The sequence below is a fragment of the Corvus hawaiiensis genome, chromosome Z (assembly GCF_020740725.1).
Source record: "Corvus hawaiiensis isolate bCorHaw1 chromosome Z, bCorHaw1.pri.cur, whole genome shotgun sequence".
In the NCBI taxonomy this organism is placed as follows: domain Eukaryota; kingdom Metazoa; phylum Chordata; class Aves; order Passeriformes; family Corvidae; genus Corvus; species Corvus hawaiiensis.
The window spans coordinates 72434080-72455441 of NC_063255.1; the positions used below are offsets into that span (position 1 = coordinate 72434080).

General features: G+C 36.6%; 1 long non-coding RNA gene across 1 annotated transcript; it reads left to right on the forward strand.

Annotated features, from left to right (window-relative positions):
* Window positions 1–16829: 16829 nt before the first annotated feature.
* LOC125320578 lies at window positions 16830–20966 on the forward strand. Its single transcript, XR_007201193.1, has 3 exons — window positions 16830–16916; window positions 18118–18183; window positions 20294–20966. It is a non-coding gene; the product is annotated as an uncharacterized LOC125320578 (long non-coding RNA).
* Window positions 20967–21362: the final 396 nt, after the last annotated feature.

Genomic DNA, 21362 nt, shown 5'->3' on the forward strand with positions numbered 1-21362 from the left:
GACATCATGCTTCCCACGCTGTTCCTATTGGGTCCCTTCTCTCTGTATCACAGGTTCCGTAAGCTGTAGTTTAGGTGTAGACTGAAAATTACACCAGTGGGATTTTCAGTTGTTTAACTCCAGTGTAACTGTGTATTATCATCATAAGAGTCAAGATAATAGTGTATCTTCATCTATCTATGGGCTGGCTCTCTGTCTCTCTCTCTCTTGTTCAGTATTGCTCCTCTGTGGTTTTGTTTGTGTCTGCATGTGTGTATATACAGACATAAATAGTAGCCTCCATACATAACATGTTTATGTAAGTACAAGATAATCTCTGTAATAGAGAAATTTATATGTTTTAAAAATAAAAAGGATATCCATTTACATGGAAAAATAAACAGGGACGCCATTAACCTGTCTGGGACATGTATGAGGAAAGGTTGATGAAACAACAAATGAGAAAACTTCCCTTTGGAAAGTGAGAGGGACATTTAGTTCCTTAAAAAACTAAAGACGGTGAATGTATGTTCTGCTTTAACCTGGTCTGTTTAATCTTTTGTTGAGGTGCTTCCAGATGATAAGCTTGACAAAGTGTATAAAACTTTCAAACCTTTCTGCTCACTTATTAGTCATAAACACTTTGTAAAAGGGCAGAGCTTTCCTAGCCTTGTGTTAACAGAGAAAGGCATCTCATTCTCTCTCTATTTCTGTCTCTCTCATATTTTTATCTTTTTATCTATCTTTTTATATTTTCTTTTTCCTTTTTTCCTTTTCCTTTTCTTTCTCTGTCTTTCTCTTCCTGTAAATCTGCTCTCCAATACAGCTGCTGACAATATGTTTGTTAGGTGCTTTTGGCAGCAACATGTCATCTGCTTATGATTTTATTCCTTAAAGGGATAAAGACAGAAACCTACAGTACAAAAATAATAATAAATCTCCCTAAAACCTAGACCACCCCAAATATTTTTCTTCTCTTTACTTCCATTATAATTTCAGCTAAAAAACCCCACCCAAAACAAAAAACCAAATAAATCCTCAAATGAAATGACCTCAAACCCTGTCAAGCCCCCCAAACCTAAGCATATTATAATACTGCATATTGAATTCAGAAAACACTGAATTCAGCTCTAATCATTATCTGACCTTTTACCTACAGTTGTCTGACTGACAATCTGACAACATCTGCTTGATCTCATACATGTTTAATAGTCACATTCAATTCATTGAGTACATATTAAATGGAGAATCACAACCAGCAATGATTTGTGAAAACAGGAAATGGCTTGAATGCTGTGTGTTGAAAAAAAAAAAGAGGGGAAATACTCATGAACAGCTGAAATAACTAATTTCTCATTTTCAGGTGGAAAAAAGGAAACATATCTTGATTATCACTGCCTTTTTCACATTTTTCTCCACTTCATTCTGGAATTACTTCCACCCACCCAATTTTCTCCTATTAAAAAGCAGACAGGAGAAATGGTAACTAAAAGCATGGAGACAAGAGGTGGGAAAAGGACAAGTGGGACAAGTGATTAAAAAACATGGGGAGAAAGGAAGGAAGGTTCTGCTACATATTTTCACATATGATGGAAAATCTGCTAGGAAAGATTCAGAAAGAGCATTTTTCTGAAAAGGGAGTTCCATTGAAATCCTGCAGCTAGCCATACATTGAGAGAATGCAGCAGACAGGTCTGTGAGGATGTAATGTGATAAGGCAATCTTAAGTGACTGCCATCTGTCTTCCTTGTGAACTTTTTTGAACCACTAATTCATCTGATTGAATATCAGAGTGCTCCATGCAGAGCAGGGTTTGTTAATGTGGGCTTCCCTCTGCTGCACAGTTGGGAAGATATTTATGATTGTTAAGTCTTACATAAGCAATTGGCTGCAAGTTGTTAACAAAATCTTGTTTGCAAAGTGATGGATTGGGAAAATGTGTCTAAAAATTAAGGACATGGCAGTATGAAATGCAACACATTCAGGTAACATTGCCCATTAATGTTTTCTGGGCTATGAAATTTGCTTGATTCAATGTGAAAATACTTTATTGTTATTAGCATGATTGCCGTACGTAAGCAAATCTTTTTTCAAGAGCATCCAAGCACTTTTTAGTCATACAAATAGGTGGTAGATATGGTTCAACAACGCTTTCAAATGCCATGAGGCCTAATGTAATTGTCTTGCAGCCAAAATTCTAAGCATATCTTCCACAGTGAGATACTTGCTCATCTACGAAAAACCATGAAAGTAGTAGTTGTTAGATTGCCTCTCAGCTTGTCATGACCTGCAGCTTTAATTGATTTGGGAAATGAAAAGTGGCCATGCCCTCACTAAGAGGGGAAATCCACAGAGGGCACAAAATACCCGTGCTGCCAGCAGATGGCTTGGAGGGCTTGTGCGTAAACTGCCTTTTTTGATACATTTGTCCCAATCAGAGAAAGTGCTGCTGAATCTCCACTAGCACAAGTGACAAGGGGTGGTAGGCAGAGCTCCATAAGTGTCCCAGGGCTTCTAAATGCCCGCCATCCCTGCTCTGAAACAGTTTGGATTTAATATCAGGGCACAGATGTGTGGGTGTCTTCACATAGCTTTGGAAAAGAGGAAAGTGAGATGAAAAACTGACAATTGCATAATTTTTGCTTTTACAAATATTTTTTGGAAGAAAAAGAATGAAGCTGATGAAATTTCCATTCCTATTTGTAATTCTGCTTAAGTAGCAGATACTGAGAGCATTTCATTTTCTTTTTCTGAATTTGGACAAAATTAACGAAGATATTAAAACGAAATTGAAGATCAGGTTTAGTTGAAGATCATCTGGTTTTATTGATGTATAATGGTGATGAATTGACTTTGGCTGACTATCAGATGCCCCCCACCCAGTTGTTTATTTCCTCCCTCTCCTCAGCAGGACAGGGGAGAGGCAGTAAGATGGAAAAGTTTGTGTGTAAAAACAGGGAGATCATTCACCAGTTACTGTCATGGGCAAACTAGGCTGCACTTGGAGAAAATTAATTTAATTTATCACTGATTAAAAGAGATATAGATGGTGAAAAAAGAAGGGGATGGGGAATGGGACGTGGTGAATGGGGTCTTCAGTCCATCCATAAAGATCCTCTCTAGTCCTTCTTTGCCGCACATTGTTTCTCTGCTCCAGCATGGGCTGTCTCCATGGACTGCAGGGGAATGTCTGCCTGGAGCACCTCCTCTGATCCTTTTTCTCTGACCTTAGTACCTGCAGGGCTCATTCTCACACTTGTTTTCTCATTTTTTTACCCCTCTCGTGCGTTTTTTCCCTTTCCTAAATGTACTTTCCCAGAGACAGCATCACCTTGGCTGCAGAGCTCAGCTGTGCCCTGCAGTGGGCCAGCTGAAGCTGCTGGAATTATCTGGGTTCCGCCCAGGGCAGCCCCAGCCTCTCCTCATAAAGGTGCCTCTGCAGTCACTACAGCTGCATGCAGCACAATAATACACATCAAGTTTGCATTGAGATGTGCTGGCCCCGGAGTATATCATTGTTTGACATTTGCCATGAATTAAGAACAGTGATCAAAGCTCCCCAAAACTGATGAAATATGTTTGCTCACGGATAAAGAAAATTGCTTTCTGAGGAGAGAACAGATGAGTTTTTTCAAATCGTACATAGACATCTCTGTGTAAGTGCAAGTGTTCTTTCACAGAGTAGAGAGACAGATTGTGCTGAGATACTGAGGGGGCATGAAGTAACTCTAAGAAAAGGATGCAAAGGATGAGTTTGCAGTTTTTACAGAGTAAGGACAAAGTATTGCAGTTCAGTCCTAATATGGGAAAGACAATGAAGTTTTTTAAAAATATTATTTTCAGTGAAAAGTGATTGAAAGATTGGAATTGCATGCTGTTTGGAATGCTGGTGTACCATTAAAGCTAAGGTTAAAGGCAATTAGGACTCTGAGTATATTCAGCAGTGGATCAGGAAGATATCAGTTATGTTGCATATTACTGCTTGTTAGCAAATCAGAGATTTTCTTTTTAATTAGGAACCTAATACTAAATTTTTAGTGACAAAATCAGGAAATTTTCTAGCAAGGTCAGCATTTTGATTTAGTTTTTGGTTCTATCTTGCTCTTCTGCATATGCAAGAAGGGAAGTAGTTGCACTCTTTTCAATGACATACACAAAAGAGTATTGTTTGCAAACTTGGTTGATGGTCATATGTTCTTTGTATTCATTTCAGACATAGTTTTATCCCCTTTGGACACTACAGTTTTTTCATAAGAAGATGGAGTAGACTGCATGCCAGATTAACATTTTAAAATCTTTGACTCATACGCTACTTCAGCTGCTGCCATTGGCAAAATGTTTGTTGAATGAAATGAGACTAGTATCTGGGGGTTTTTTTATTGATTTGTGAACATTATGCCCTTAACAGATTGCTTTTCTTTAAAGTCTCTGCTAGAACGAGTTAAGGGGAAGAAATTACAGAGAAAATGATATTGTTTCCCACCCTTAGAAAGAGCAGTAGACCAGCTTCCAGCTCCGGAGAGTACACAGGTAAACTAAACCATTCATATATTGTGGTTCCTGTTTTCATCAGCTCACAGTTCCTTGTGAGTTCATGCATTTTGATGGCAGAGTTTACATCAAAAGCATTCCAGTGCAGCTGAGCTTTTGGACTGTTTCCATGTTGCTATGCACATCTTTAAAATGGAGCCATAGAAAATAAAAGTATAGGAGTGTTTGGCTTTTATAAAAATCTCTAAGAAAGAGATATGCACATCATTTCAGTAATCCTTTATGTGGGATGTCAAATGCTTCGTTCTCTGTCAGATACATCACCTATCATCATTAAATAAAAAACAAAAAACCAAACCACTGCACTGAAGTGATTTTTCTAAAATAAAGAATAATACATGAATAGAAATGTATGGTTTGTATAATTTAAAATGCATCTTTACATATTCCACTTCATGGAAGATTTGTAGAAGCTGTCATACATCAGGTATCGGTCAAATGATATGCAAATATCAAAGTATTAAAACAGACCTTATCTTGGCTTTTAGTTTATGTCAGGATTTTTCCTTTTGTTTTTTTCTTGGAAAAGAGATTACCCTATTACTCCTTCTGGAAATTATAATGCACTGCCACAGCAGAACTGGCAGAATTACACCTGTAATTTCTACTGGAATTACTACTGTAATCTCTATTACCTTGTATTTTCTGGTATTGCTCATGATATATCAGGTACTCTGCAACATAAAGGTACTTTTTCTACCCAGCCCAAAATTTCTACCCCCCAAATGGGGGAACACATAATTAAAAGGACAATCTCCCAGTAATGATACAATAATTTTTCATCTTGTCAATTATGTATATGTTTTCATGTAGCTTTGGCTTTATATTTATGTAGAAGGACAGGTGTACAGATCAATACACATAACAAAAATATTTGTGTAGGTAACTCTCCGGAGCTTTGAGAGATGAATGTCTTAGAGAAGTTACTCCACAAATGTTCAAAATAAAATTGTTCAATTATTGAACCAGAAATGTAATATACCAGCCCTAAAAGACGAAAAACAAAAGAGGGGTGGATTTTCAGACTTTAAATTTTCAGCAAAACTACTTTTCCATAAACTTACAGATGGCCCAGAAAACAATTGGTCATTGCAACTGATAGGCATTAATTCTTGGGAAATATGTATTTAAATAGCTCATATTTTAGAACAATTGAGAGATCAGAGGACTTTAAATAGCTTCCACTTCAGATTAAGATGTCAGCAGTAGCAAAGCTAGCGAAGTGTGATGTGAAATATTCCATATGCTACACTGAAATAATCACAATTGAAAGCCATTACATAATCAGAGCTGCTTTGGTTGAGGTTGACTGACAGTGCTTACTATTCAATTAAGAAGCATGTTATTGGGCTCAGATGGTGATGCAAATCTAAGAGAAAGCTTAATTTGTTTGACCTTTGTAACCCACCAGCTTTGATTTTATTTGAATCTGTGCCTAATGCATTTTGTGCATCCAAGGAACACACTATTCCATCATAAGAAGGAGATTTCCAGTTGCTGCTCTAAAACCCTACGTAAGTTTTGTTAGCATAATGATTATTAGTAATAATAATAAAAAAAAGGAAACAGGCTTAGAGAACCTTTAACCTTCATTTAATCTTTTTTTTATTTGCTAACCTAAACAGGAACTAATCATTGGTGCAGAGGATTAACAGACACAGGAGACCAGATTATACATTTTTAAGTTCTGCTTTTGAGTCTTGAGGGAATCCTATAGTGTGGAATTGGATTAACCTTTCTGACACTTCTTATAATAACGCAAAAGCTAGAGTATAAGGCTTATTCTCCTGACAATAAGCATGGTTGTTTTTCTTACTGTGCAGAGTCTATATTCATCTGTGTCAAGATGTATGTTATCAAACACAATGTGAACAATGAGGAATATTCAGAGGTTGCAGTGAATATTCATCCTGTCTCTATAAATTAGTCACAGAATTTGTAAATGATATCCAGGTACAAAAAGATGGTGGTAGCAATATTGATGGGATTTGAGTGATCCCTCATGCTTTGACAATGAACTTTATTTAATCAGCTTTGTCACTGACCCATCTGAATGAATATGGTTGCTTATAAATTTCATTCTTTCTCTTGTGGGTCCAGATTTCCTCACTTTTCCTCAAAGCAAATGGCACTAACTTATCTGGAAATCACTTTTCAAATATACTCTTGTTCCATTTTAAAAGGTCAAGATACTTCAGAGCAGGTACACTTGTGATGCATCTGAAGTCTGGGACTTGAGTTTACACAAGCTGTGTGAAAAGTTGCACTCTTGTTATGATTCATCCATTAACTCAGTAGAACAAAGAGCGACAGAAGCAAGACTGAAGATTGCATTCCCCAGTGGGACCAAATTTTGCTGGTGTAATTAAAACTGCAGTATATCCAATTTATCCTAGGCATACCATTTCCTTTTCTTTCTGGAAATCTTACCTGGGTAAAAAAAACACAGCACAAAAGCGGAATTGTAGTGCTTCTGAAGCCTGGACAAATTTGGCATAGCTTTCACGGCTGCCACCATCAAGTTTTGAGTGTAATATATCTTGTACTGAGTGGGAGATATCAAAAGGCTTTCAAGTAAGCTGCTGATGCTCCGATAGACTGAGACCATAATTTTCCATCCCTCTCTTCTATAAAGTGGTACAAAGAGTTTAGAACATAGCCCTGTTCTCACTGAGTATTCACCTCTGGTTTAAATCAATATGAATAGCTCCTATTTATAAGCTCCTTTTTGATTCAGTAACAATCCTGAAAGAAAAAAAAAAAAAGATTTGTAACTGTGCATAATTGTACTATATTTATATATTTGCACAGTTGAAAAAATCTGATGGGAATTCTGCACAGAGCAGTACTGTAAATTTTCAAGTTGATTTTTCATATTTAGAATGTAAGTTTTGCTTATGCATGACCAGTATTGGAAAGTTAAGCTCAGCTTTCCTGTTAGATCATCTTAGGCATTAATGAAGTTGAAAGCAGAAATATAAATATTTGCTCTAGGAATGGAAAGAGGTCTATATCCTGCTTCTCACTGTTTTCCTCTATCATTCATTCGCCATTTTAATTTTTTTTGTATTTAATATTTTCTCTTACTCTCTTTCTCTTCTATCTGTCTCAGACACAGTTAAGTTTTGTCGGGTGTTTTGTCAAAAAATACTGCCTATAAATGCCTCTTGCATGATCACTAATTTGATTTTTGGGGATAGTCAATAGCTTTGATTGAAATAGTTATAGCCTCACATGTTAAAGATTTCCCCACTTCCACTTCATCTTGCTCACAAGTCATCAGTGCCAGGACTTAACCTCAGAGGTAGAAAAAGGCCTACTAAAGGTCTGGATATTATGCATTTAGTTTTCCTTGTCACCATGCAGCTTTGTATTGCATTTATTTATTGCTCAGTTAACATATTTTCTAGCTTTTTCACATGATTTCTATATTTTTTCAATTTTTTGGTGTGGTGAGTTTTTTCTCATGTTTGCTAAACATTCTGTTTCTTAGAAGTCTATGGAAAAATGATAAAAGAAGAGCTGTGGACTTTCATAACTGTGAAACTAATATTTCAAACTGTTTGCAGAAAGCTCTAATTGTGTCAATAAAGGAAATGGTTACATGGGAATCAATAACAATTAACTAGGTAATGCCTAAAATCTTTTTTTGCTGTCTCTCAATAGAAAGCATAAGCATTCCCACATGTATGTTGTAAAAAATGCATCTGAAGGAGCTTTATGTTCCACAATTCATAAAGAAACTTAAAATATCTCTGTACCTAAAAATAGCATTTGGCTGTCTGTGACATGAAAAACTGCATTCAGATGACAAAAGCCTGTTTATCAGTTTACTTCTGTGCGCCGTTAATTGCACAGTGTCTTGTGAAAAGCTGCAATATTAGCCCTGGAAAACCATTGTAATTCTGAGGCAGACACTTCAAATGACATTTAACAGAATCTCCCAGTACACTTAACTAAACTCAGTTAAAAAGCATGCTTAGTGTATTATGTTTCTTGTGCATAGAAATAAGAAAAAGTGTTTCATTTTAGTAAACTGAAAGAAAGGCTACTTTCTTCTGTCAGAAAGGGGGTAAAAACTGTACTTAGATTGACACCTTAATGGGTAAATTAACTTAAATTAACAGCTTTTTCTAGTCCACCAAACCTTCCGTGTAGTGACAATGTCAAGACAAACCACAGCATTTGCTTCCAAAAGGAGATTCTATCTTCAAATTGCTCTTGAAGTGACATAGAAATATATACAAAAAAGGTCTGCTAAGACCAGCAAGATTCTAACAAAAATGTTGCATAATATTATATGTACAAGTTCTAAGTTTAGGGAGTTTTGTTTATAAAATATTAATGAAGAAATGAAAGAAGAAAAAGCACTAGCAGCTTCCAAGGGGAGTTTATGCAGGCAGAGCTCCCACTGTTTTCAGTGGGGATTTTCCCTGCCTGTGGCCTTGTCTAATAGCCATTGATATTAATGGGAGTCATTCCTTTGATTTTAATGGGCTTTGGATCATGGATTTTGGTTCTAATAGGGCCTGGGCTGTATTTAGAAACAGTCATACATGTTTTATATAGGAATAAATGTTCAGCCAAATTTGTTTACCGATTTATTTTCAAATATGGGTCTCCATAAGAGCTGCCTGTGCTTAAGCACACTGTTCAGGTAAACGAAAGGACTTATCACCTTCATCTCTTGTCAATTCTGGGAAAATACAGAAACAAAACTCATTAGCATTTTGTAGGTATCTCGTTCTGGAAAATTTTTTGCTAATTTTCTCTACTTCATTAGCGTTTACATAGAGCTAACTGTAGCCGAATTCGGTGGCATTTACTGTCGCTTTAATGAATTAGAGGCGGATCAAAAAGCTCGTGTGATCTGTTAGATAGTCTACTGACTACTGATTTATAAAGGTTTTCATTACCTTCTCAACTAATCCACTAAGTTGACTATCCATTTCAAGCAGAATCCAGATGGATTTCAGTCCATAACAAAGCTATTCTGAACACACCAAAGCATTCAAATACCATATTAGCTCTTGCCTGAAGAGAAATTAAATCTAAAGTGAGTTCTCCCAGCCCAACACCAACAACAGATTGAATGAGTGAAAATCCCACACCAATACTTTGTAGAAGTGGAAGATTTTAGGGGTTTTTGTTTTGATTGAGGAGTTTAGAAAATTTTTAAGCTTTTCATACTAATTTCAAATATTTGACTGCCTCACCAGCTCTCCTGAGTTAACCATGAGTAGTGCTTCATGAATATATGAATATCTGATACATTGAAGATTCCCAAAAAATAAAGCAACTTTGACATGTGCAAAGCCCTTCTTCAAGAGTCCCTGTAACCAGTTTGTATATACTGCCAGGTGATAATCAGAGTGCAATTCTCATGAAAACCAGCAACTCTCTTCTCTGTGAGGTTCATGGAAAACTGCTAGCCATCGATTAGCATTAACATGAAATGCCAAAGGCACTTGTTGTGTTGTGTCGTGTTAGGAAGCACTTTGTGCAGAAATAAAAATGTGAGCCAGATCCTTGGTCCATTCTGTTTCAGAATAGAGAGCAGCTGAATGCTTGGCATATAAGCCAAGTATATTTTAACAGCACGTGTCCATAAAATTGCTCAGCATTTGGTCTCAGATGTCTCTAAGGCAATTTCATTTGCTTTGCAGCATTTAGCCATGCATTAAAAAAAAAGCGCTACTACTACTAAATTATTATGATTTGGTGGTTAAGTCAGGTTTGTAGTTGTTTGAAAACTATCTTCTCCTATGGGAAATAGGAACAGTTGAGAATAGATATATTTTAAGGAAGAATCTCCTGTCATTACTTCTGAATTTCGTTATATGCAATATTTGCTAGTGCTGGACCATCCCTGTGCTTAGAAATATTTAATATCTCCTCTCATATATTTTTGTATTTGTATCAATACGTTAAATTATCTGCCTCACAACATAACTGGCATAATAAAACCAGAGAAAGTTTGTTCTTCTGGGAAGGAGTGGGTAAGGATTAGTATACATTAATAACACTTTTTGGAATACATTTTTCTTATGTCTGGTTCAAGGCTTTCATTACGTAGTCAAGCCTGTGAGCTAGATTAGTGCTATTAAAAATTCTTGGCTACTCTTCCACCTGCCATAAAGCACAGAAGCATCCTAAAATGGACTCCCCCTTTTCCTGTTAAGGGTGGTGTATTGAAAAAATTTCTTTTCTCAGGTGCTTGCAAGTTGTGCTGGTAGTTCTGGAAAAACATATTTTAGAGATTTAATAATTAAGCAAAATAGTGATGACAGAGTTTACCTCTCTGAGGATGTTCACCAAAAAAGAAAGGTCTCTTATGACTGTGCTAAAACTGTGCTAAAATTGCTATTTAGTAGAGGACTAGGCAAAGTGACACTGTCTACTACTATCCAGCAAAGATCTGCCAAGATAGAGAACAGAAGTGAAAAAGCAGGGATGGTGTAGAAATACTGCCAGTGTGTTCCAGACTTCTCAGTTTGACTGGTAAAGTGGACGAATCAAATGAATACAAATGCTGAGATTTTGTATTTAGCTCTCAGTAGAAATCCCTACTACAGAAGAAAACAGCTTATTTTGAGCAAGGCTAGGACTTTGTTTGTATTGGCAGAAAGAGAAATGTTTATGTGGGTATGATTCAAATGAGGGTCGACTACGGTGTCTGCAGTTCTCTATGTCAAAAGAGGACAGTGTCATGTAAATATATTTTTATCAAAAAAAGAAACTGTAAATTGGTGGATTTTCCTATTCCCCTCGCTTCATTGGTTTGCAAGGAAAGCAGCATGGGTGATCTGGGAATAATCTTGTTTAGCAAGATTATTTTAGAAGCAAAATTTTTGCTTCTCTGAGATGGTTCAGGCTTGCACACAACAGAGAAACTGGTCCTTAGCCTTCCTGTATTTTAATTTCATTATGTATAAAATGCAAACAATAACTGTTTAAAATGTGCTGAGATGAAGGATGGTGTATAAAGTAAAATACAGGGAAGATATTATACTCATGTTGTTAATGGAAAAGAAACTTGTGTAAAGAAGTGGAGAACTTGATTTTCCTTGTAAAAATAATGAATTGGGTATATATTAGCAGAAATCAAAAGAATATAGGAGTTTTCTTTCATCATTCAGACCTTGATGGTTATCGTCTTCTGTTCATAGCTGTACTAAAAGCCTATTCAAAAGATACAGTGGTGGAGCAAATTCACTTTGGCAGCTGAAAACCTCTTTTGAATTTGTGAGTCTGACTTTCTTCTCTCCACTAAAATTGTGGTGGAGGAAAGTGAAGGAAAGAAATTGATGCTCATTGTGAATTTTGCCCACTACCTTCTCAGTCTCCTTGATGAATTGCATTATCTGGAAAGCGACCTTTACAGTTCATATCTCTTTTGCGCCTAATGCAGTTATTCTCCGTTCTATGATAATGAAAGTATTACATGGATAACTATCAGGCATTATCTTCCAGAAGAGAACTAATTTGGGAAAGAAATTAAGTACTTTAACATGAAACCCAAGTTCTCTTTTTTTTTAACCTTGTAAGTACTTGACAGTTAGTGCTTAGTAAGTTCATAGACACAGTAAGTACACTGAACTACTACTTACCATAACGGGTATTTTCCATTTCGAAATTTACGGACAGCTGAATCAATTCCTGTCTTGAATTACAGTACTTGGATGAATAGTTTGTGCTGCTGTCTGAAAATAGACCTATTTGACTTTTTGAGGTATATAACTGCAGGTTATATCCATATACACATTTTCCTCAGCTCTGTACCCCTTGACAAGCCATTTGTGAACATTATCAAAGAAACTAGGTCCTGCTGTAATTGATTAAATTTATATCCATTTTACTTTCAGATTGCTTTGAAGTAGCTGTGCAGTATGGTGTTATTTGATCCATAAAGAGCTGTGAGTCAGGTAAAACTTGCGTTGTGCAGGTTTATGCTATTGGAGCTGCTAAGATTGAATTTGACTTCAGCTGGTTGGCTTAGGAGAGATGAGTCCATGTCTTTCTTCCTTTCTGATTTACTCCGTGATGATAATTAACAATGTCCAGTAATTTCTAGGGAGGGATAGGCCATTTCCAATTGACATAAATATTTATGATAGTGTGAGTCCTACTCAGAATGTGCAATTATGTCGAATCAGATCACATGAGATCCTCTCAGGCAGCGAATGATATAGATCATACTTTGCTGAATAATCATTTTCCTGTTCTTTTTCTCCTGGAATAGAGCTTGGAAAAAGGCAAAATAAAACTGTTTCAGATTTCAGCGTTTAAGAAGAAAATCTAATCAATTTTTGCCCCCCTTGTGATTTTCCCATCTTAAGCACTGTTAATTGCTAAAATGGTAGCATTACCCTCTCAAAAGTTTGAGGTTTCTCAGGAGATGAAAGAAGTCAAGAAGTGAATGTCAATAGACAATAAGTCAATGTAGACTCTGGTCATTTCTTCTGTTAACATGGCAAAATAGGTAAGGAAACAAAAATAATAATGGTTCAGATTTAATGGAAATAAACTAAATAGTGTAGACAGCCACTCAATAGCAGACAAGGCTGTGCAAGACACGATATGTTTGAGAACTTTTATTTCACTATAGTTTGTAAAAGGCAGCAGCATAACCAAATTGGATATACTTACATGTCTTCATGTAAAAAATGCCGAAATTTGCCAGGTTTCTGCTTATAATCTTCTTTAGAGAATCACTTTCTTTGTTGATGAAGCATGTTGAATTTTCCAATATGCTGCCCTGTCTAATTTTAAAAGCTGGAAAAAAGATTCACCAATCCCTCTGTGAGACTGTCAAACTTTTGCTTCCAGTAACAAAACCATACAAGAAAAGAAGCAACACACATCTAGTTGATATTAGTAAAGTACCTATAAATGGTATTTTCTGAATTGTAAGGCTGTGTAAGTCATTAGTGTTTTTGGCAGTCTGGCAACCAAACCAAGAATTAAAACTAAATTATTTGGGTTTGTCTTGTCAAAATGTTCTATTCAATATGAAAGCAAACACTTCATTTGCAGACATTTGGAAAGAAAAAGAAATGAAAGAGTAGTTTTAAAATACTGTTAGAAAATTCAAGATCATTTCTTCTGGAAGCCCTGTCTCTAGGGCTCTTAGCCAGGTTGTTGGAGAGCCAAGTTCCTTCTGTCTGAGCAGATTTTAAGTCCCCAAAGGATGCCCTAGCAATCAGGCCGTTGCACAGTCTATGCCAAGGGTGCCCTGCATCTCTTGTTAATTTTCTCTTTGGCATAAACAATAAACCCATGAGATACCAGCAATCATCTCTGAAGTGATATTTTTCCCCACTGAAAAAGCAGAAGAGTGACTGAAAAAGATGTTCTCTCAGTTCTAAATTATGTCCTGAGAAGGACTGCCACTTCAGGAAGTGGAGAGAAGAGCTGAGCATTACTCTGGCAGCTCAGGCAGTTTTCAGCACAGCAGGAAGCTTGGATCAGGTCACCACAGCTCAGGGAAAGGAACGAATTTTGGTAGTGCCTCAGCAGCAAAGATCTAAACCACTGAACTACTCTTTTGATGAGGCAGTACTGTTTTTTCTTCAGGGTGCTTGTTACCCTAGTCACTTTTTTTTCTCAGAACAGATTGATGAATTTATAAAGATAATGTGTCCAAAATATTTTTTAGTGCCTAACTGACTCAGCAGAAGAATAAAAAATTATCTTGTTCTACCACATCAGGCATCAGAGGAGATCCCACGGTTTTCTGCAGTGTTTTTGTCTTCTGCTTCCACACGTGAATTTTGCAGATTCTCCATATTGTTTCCTTGACTCCACAACAAGGAATGTGGGACAAAGCAGAGCTGGCAACTGCAAGTGTTGTCACCTCTGCAACGTTTTGCTACATCCTACTGCCTGTCACAGGATATTGTGGAGGTATCTTTTCAGCTTTATACCGGCTAGCGCTTGTATTTCAATGCCTTAGAAAGCCTCGAGCAGCCTTGAGAGGTAGCACGGGCAATCTAGCACTTTAGTAGCTCTAAAATCGGTACCTGAATCAGCTGCAGAGCACATACCATCAGCAGAAGCAAAGAGGGAGAAATATAGCTCCCTGCTCGCTCAATTCCCTGCAGTTAGAAGCTTTCAAATGAGACAGACAACCAGAGCTGTTCACAGGAAAGTCGCTGAGCTGAGGGAGAGGGCGGAGCCTCCCCTCGACCATCTTTTATTAGGAGAAGGGGAAAGGGGAGGACTGGGGGCGGACCCGGGGTGAGCGGCCAATCAGGCACTGCTAAAGAGTCTGAGTTACATTTGGCTTTGCCCGCGCTTGGAACAAAGGAGCAGGAGCAGGTGTCTTTGGGAGGGGGAGGGGAAGCTCAGAACCGGCAGCAACAGGATATGACTTTTTTCCTCCCAGAATTAAGGTCTATGATGGGAAGAGAATGACAGTAGTTACCTTCCTTCCATTCCCACCAGACTTGCATCTCCCCTCTGGTGCGTTGTTACAGTCCCAAATTTTAAAGTACCAGACAGCAGGAACTATGCCAGCACTCTGGGCAGCCTAAGAAGAAATGGAAAAGATGCTGTATTTTCCTGTTGGGGCAGTAATTTTCAGACACTTCAGGACATGTGTTTACATTGGAAGTAAATTGACCCTTAAGTGTAACTCAGTTACATAATAAAGGATACATAATAAAGGATTGAGATTAGCTTTAATTCTCCTCTCAAGCCTAGTTAAATTTTGGTTAGTTCTGGCACATACTTTGCCTTTTGTTCTACTTCATACATAAAATGTGGGAACTGATAAAAGGACAAATATTGGGGTGGTTGGAAGAAGACCCTGAAAAGTTCTGTTGCAACTTGTTCTTCCTTCCCAAGCAAAGAATGAAAATTTTGTTTGATGGATACTTTTAGTGGAGCATGGATATTTTTTGTTTTCTATGTTGAGTTGACTTCCACATCTTTGAGAACCCTGAATAATTTAATGATCCTAAGAATATTTAAAAAATTAACTCTCCTCTCTATGAAAACCTTTTGTTTCTTTCCATTTTCATTCACTTTCTCATTCTTCTTTTCTTGCCTTTTTACTCTTCAGAATAAAACTGCAAAAACTATTTTTGCAGTCTTCAGGAAGAAATTCTCTTCCAATCGATACAAAGTGTGCATGTAGAGTCTCCAGCATTTAGTTAAGAGTCAGCTGTTAAATTCACCTAGGTACCTACAAGTAGGCTTGGTAGAAATGTTATTCCCTCTGCACTGCCCCCTGCCTTGTTTTCGCCAAAGCAACTTAATCCACTAAGAGCAAAGTGTTTGAAAAATATGTGAAACAGAAGTTGTCCTGTTGCACCAGTTAATTTTCCCATATTAGTGTATAGTATTGTGGGACCCTGTCAATAATCTCTTATACATTTTCTTGATTCTATGTATTCACTTCTCTTCAAAGCTTTATTTTGTCTTTCCCCCAAACTTGTACATCCCTTTTGTCTTTCTGCTTTTAGGATTCTTTATGCTTAAGAAAAGAAAACAGGTTGTTTTCCTGTCTATTTCTAATTTGAACCAAATGTGGGCTATGTAAGGTGTTCCAAATTAACTGTGATTTTTTAGCTATTTTTTCCACTCAAAAAGCAAGAGCTTTAAGAGTAGTAACTGAGAAAAAGTTGAGGTATTGATGTTTTTTCATGAAGTCCAGAAGAGATTGTACAAGCTTAATAAAAATAGGAAAATGTCTTTGTAATAGAAATTAGACCTTTTACCATACGCAAAAGGATATCTGGAGTTGTAGCAGTGGCAATCTTTTTGTTTGTTTTTGTTTTTTGTGTTTAGTTTGTTTTAGTTTGGGTTTTGGTTTTGTCCCCAGGGCACAGCAATTTGTAAAAATATTTTAAAAAGCAAATAGCAAACTTTCTCACAAGTATCTGTATTAAGCTACTGCAGATATTGACCTAGAGACTGTGATATGAAATTGAAATCTGGTTGAAGAGGTGCTTGATGGAACCTGATATTTTTGAACAGGAAGTGATCTGATACTGTTCTTTTTGTTGCTGACGTAGTTTAATACTTACTAAAAAAGCTTTTTCTATTTTTATTGTGGTGAACTTAATGATGAATTTTCCCATTTACAAGAACACAGAGAAGTTTCTTAGATGGAGAGAAGTGTTTTAACTCTGTTGTACTCAGTACAAGTGACAATTTGCAGAAACTGAGAAACTGGACCAGTACATTAATCAGGTTTTCAGAAGAAACAAATAACTAACCCAAATAACCAACCCAGAGCTTGGTCAAAAACTTTCTATTAAGGGATATTTACAATAATGGACAAAAAGTGGACAAAAAGACCCAAAAGAGTTATGAAGCCTTCAATTTCACCTGAAATAGACCCTTGAAAAGCAAATGGTTGGAATGAAATGACCTAACAGGTGAGTTATCTAAATGGTCTCTAAATGATTTTTAAAGGAGGCTTAGGGCTTCTACCTTGTAATTAGAATGAAGGATCTGACCTTTTGGGTCATTGGGTTACATGTAACAAATTAGAAAGTGCTCATGCTGGAGAATAATGGTTATTTCTGGCCATGAGATTGTGTAGATTTTTTAGAGCCAAAACTGTTTGAATTAAAGGTACCAAACTTGGCACGCACCAGTGGCCACCAAAAATGCAGTACTACGGCATTTCAAGTGTAATATATTCAAGGAATGTTGATGTTGCCCAAGTATATAGCAGCATATATAAAGGGATATAAGAACATTTGATTTCTTGTAGAGGAACCTACAAGGTAAACCAGACAAGATGCAACTGGTCGTATTACACAGGTAAAATTTGCATTACCCTCTGCAAGGTCTGAGATGTAACACAAGAAAGCTTTTTCTTGTGGCTTTTTTCAAAGTCTAGATCAAATAAATATTCTGAATGTCTGCTGATATTCTAACAGGGATCAGCTTTAAAATGAAATTAAACCTGTTTAGGAAAAGAATTCCTTGAATATGTTTAAATTTCTTGAATTGGAAGAAGGTACAAAGACTGCATCTTCTTCTGCAATAGGGAGAAAAAGGCTAGAAGCTTGGAAGCCAGTAAAGTATGAATATAACAAGACACAAAGTAAGTATAGAAAAGTAGAAAGGTATATTGAAACTTACTAGACAAATCCTTCCTCTCTGGGTACCTGAGAAACGACATTTTCTGAGGATTGAAGATCTATGATGACATAGCGTAGTCACAGAATTTCATGTCTGAATTGTCTTGGGGTTTGCTTGCTAAGATTAGTTTGGAGCTCTGTGTTTTATAAAAAAAATTTGAAAAAGTCATTCTTAGATAGAATGAAGTTTGAAACTAAGTTGCAGAGTTAGTCCGCCTCCCAAGCAGAATTTATCTGAAAACGAGTACATCAGCTGGAAAAGGAAATATTGAGGAACAAGGTGCTTACCTATTGAGTGACAGATAGATAAGACTCAGGATTGATGCCTAATATTTTCTGCTATTTGATGTCTGTAGTAAGAAAGTGAGTAGTACAGAGTAGGTTTAGTAAGGAGTAGTAAGATAGTCTGTGGCAAGAGACAAAGTGACACACCTGACCAGTTTTTGTATATTTTCTCACTTCCAAAATCTTACTGCTTTTATTGAAGTGAAATAGTCCAGGCATTGAAAGAAGCAAATGGAGACTGAAAAGGAGGCAGAAGCATGGTACAAAGGTATGTTGATGCTTACAGTGAAGAAGATTGTTTTCTAAGTAAAACTTTATTAGAGAACAGAACTGTTTGAAGTCTGCCCTTCTGTTTCTTGGGTCTACCTCATTCTCACTTTGAAGACCTGGTTCTTAACTCAGAAATTTGTAATGTTCTTAGTCTTTTTGGGTTGTGGGAGGTATTTTCTTTCTGTGATTCTGTTTGTTTGTTTATTTGTTGGATTTGTTTGTTTGTGGTCTTAATTTTTTTGTCTTGTTTTAAAATTTTTTTTCTCAGCAAATAACTGTAGATTACTTTAGAAACAGTCAAAATATCAAAATAGTGTGGTTTAAATTCTTTTTACTAGTGCAACTTGAATTTGATGTGTTTATAAAATTTTTCATGCCGTGCAAACTCTTTTTAAGGAGAAGGATATAGGAAATCATCAATTCCACTCTAGAAGGCAAAAAAAAAAAATTTTAATGCCCTTTCCATCCAAAAGGTTTGGACTTCTCTTGGCTGGAGGATCAAAGTAATTGCAGCATGATGGGTAGGGTAAAGGTTAGAAGAACATATGTGAATGAAAGCAAGCTCTGGAAGTGCTAGTGAGATTTATTCTTGCTAATATAATGATTAAGACACTTGTACACTTGCAGCTGGACCATGTATTTCCTGTGAAAATTATTTCATTATCTGAGCATTAATATTCTTAAATTTTTTCTTATTTTATTTCAGTAATTTTGCGTGCAGTATTTCTGAGCTATAAGCAAGAAGCAATATTAGTTGTAGCCTTATATAATAAGGGACATGGCTGGAACTCATAACTCCTCAATCCCTCTGCCCTGTAGGTTTATTAAAGCTCTGTACGGAACTTTGCATCTTATTGACTCCCCTGGGCTAACAGTTTAAACCATGAACTCTTATTATGGGAGATGCAGTCAGAAGGATTTGTAATATCCAAAAAAAAGTAATATAATTTTTTTTGTTAGAAATAGTTGTCTAGATACCCAGATCATAAATATTTTAGAAAAGTGCAAGGACCAGGGCTGCTGTCCTTTTCTGGGTTTTTTTTGCTTGACAATTATACATAGAGATGGCTAATGAAAATGTGACAGTCTACCTAGCCTAATAGTATTTGGGTGGAGCTTTTGCTCTACTGGCATCTCTACATGAGAAAAACCAAGGATTCTCAGCAACTTTGACCAATATGTTAAAATCTACTATAACTGGAAAGAACAAAGTTGGGGGAAAACCACAACTCTTTAATAATTTGTTATATCCTTCTGCCTGAGAACTTGTATTTGTCACTGCATAATTCTTTTATAAACATGGGAGAAGTAGTAGTGAGCTAATATTTCCTGCACTTTGTAGGGCAAAAATATTTAAAAAAATTTTTTAGACTAATAGCATATTGTCTGTAGTGTAATTAAACAAGCATCTTTCTCACTTTAATTAAAAAATTCAGTTCCTTTGTGCCATATAACTATAATACAGACATCCAGGGTCCAACTGTAGAGGGAGAAATTACTATAAAATGCATGGCAAATAACCGGGTCTTATTACTCACTAAAAGCTATGGGGAAGTATGAGATGCTAACTTGAAAAGCTACCTAAAAACCACTGTAAACATTTCAACACTACAGAATTCTTACCCCGAGTCTTCCTGTTTGGAAAATTTACAAAGGTTATTCCTTATGTCAGAAAGGGTTTTCAGTACCCTTTCAAGTGTACTCCTCACAAAAACATCCTTGAAATGCTTCCTGGATATAAAACTCTTAGTAAGAGGTCTGAAGAAAAAACTGAACTGGCCTAGAGAATAATATCATTGATTTGTTTAAAACTGCTGAAAACCCTTGTTACAAGCAGTGGCTTGCTGTCAATAGTTGGAGTTGTACTTGCATGAACATTTCCAGCTTTGTATATCCATCAATTTACTAGGCTGGTGATCTGGAAGGGAAAGATTCCCTTGTCTGTGTAGAGCTGCTTTCTGTCCTTTGAAAGATATTTTGGATATTTGTGTGTGTGTGTAAGACATAGGATGAATTAAATATGTGGAAAACCTCAAACCAGCTCCTGCTCTAAGTCACCTACTTTGGCAATTGGACATAAAATGTTATTTACTTTTTTTTTGAGTTAGGCCAGGTATGACTTCTGATTTGAAGAGGAGGTAAATGCTGAAGGAAGAGTCCAAAAAGTCAGCATGAAATTAGGTGTTTGCAGGCAAGGCCAAAGACAGCAGAGGAAGGAGTGAGAAAGGAGCTAATGAGAGCACCTTTTCCTTCCCAGATCTGGATTTTCAGCAAACTACAGAAGACTTTAAGGGGCTAGGAGTACAAGCCGAGAAACTCTAAGGACAAAGCTGAGAGAAATCTCCATCTAGTGCCAAGAAGCTTTTAGAATTTTGACTCTTTGGCCCAGATCTCCACCTGGTGTTAATTCCACTGAAATCAGAGGAATTATGCAAGGATCTGGGACTTCATGTGAGAAAGATTTATAATTGCAGATTTGAAAATGAGCATGAGTTCACAGAAACAGAGCATGTCTAGACAAATGGATAACTATAAGAAGCTAGTTATTGTATTGTACTGTAATGTTTACTGTTGCTTGATGTTGTCAGGGTAACTGCTTTAATTAAGTACCTCTGAATTCCCTCTAATCTTTACCTTATTCTCAACTGCGTGAAGATAAACCTTTTATTGTAGTATATGTGTCAATCCTTGAAGGCATACAAGAGAAGAAACTGCTACCTAAAGCATTTGTGAGTGTATCAGTAGTTTCTGTGCTTGTTAGAGCTATGCTAGGTCTTTGCAAATGGCTGTTAATTTATCCAAAGTAACATGTGAAAATACATTAATGCATTAAAATGATGTTTGAACAAAAACATGCAACCAAACTTTCCTGAATTTGTGTTATTTACTGTATAATTTAAAGTTTTTGTTGTAGCTTTTCTCTCGTCCTGGGTTTTTCTTACCACACATAGCAAACAGAGCACACTCTGTTACCTTGATAAAAAGAATGTGTCAGTATTTTTATGCTCTACAGACAACTTTGGTGGTAGGTTATTTTTGTTGTGGTCCCAACCCTCCCCCCCCCCCCCCCCCCCCCGCCTCTGTTGCAGCTAATTAAATAATTAAATAAATTTTGTTTTCCTCACTAGTGACATTACATTTTGACTAATCCATGCTGTGGGTGCCTTCTGGGACTTG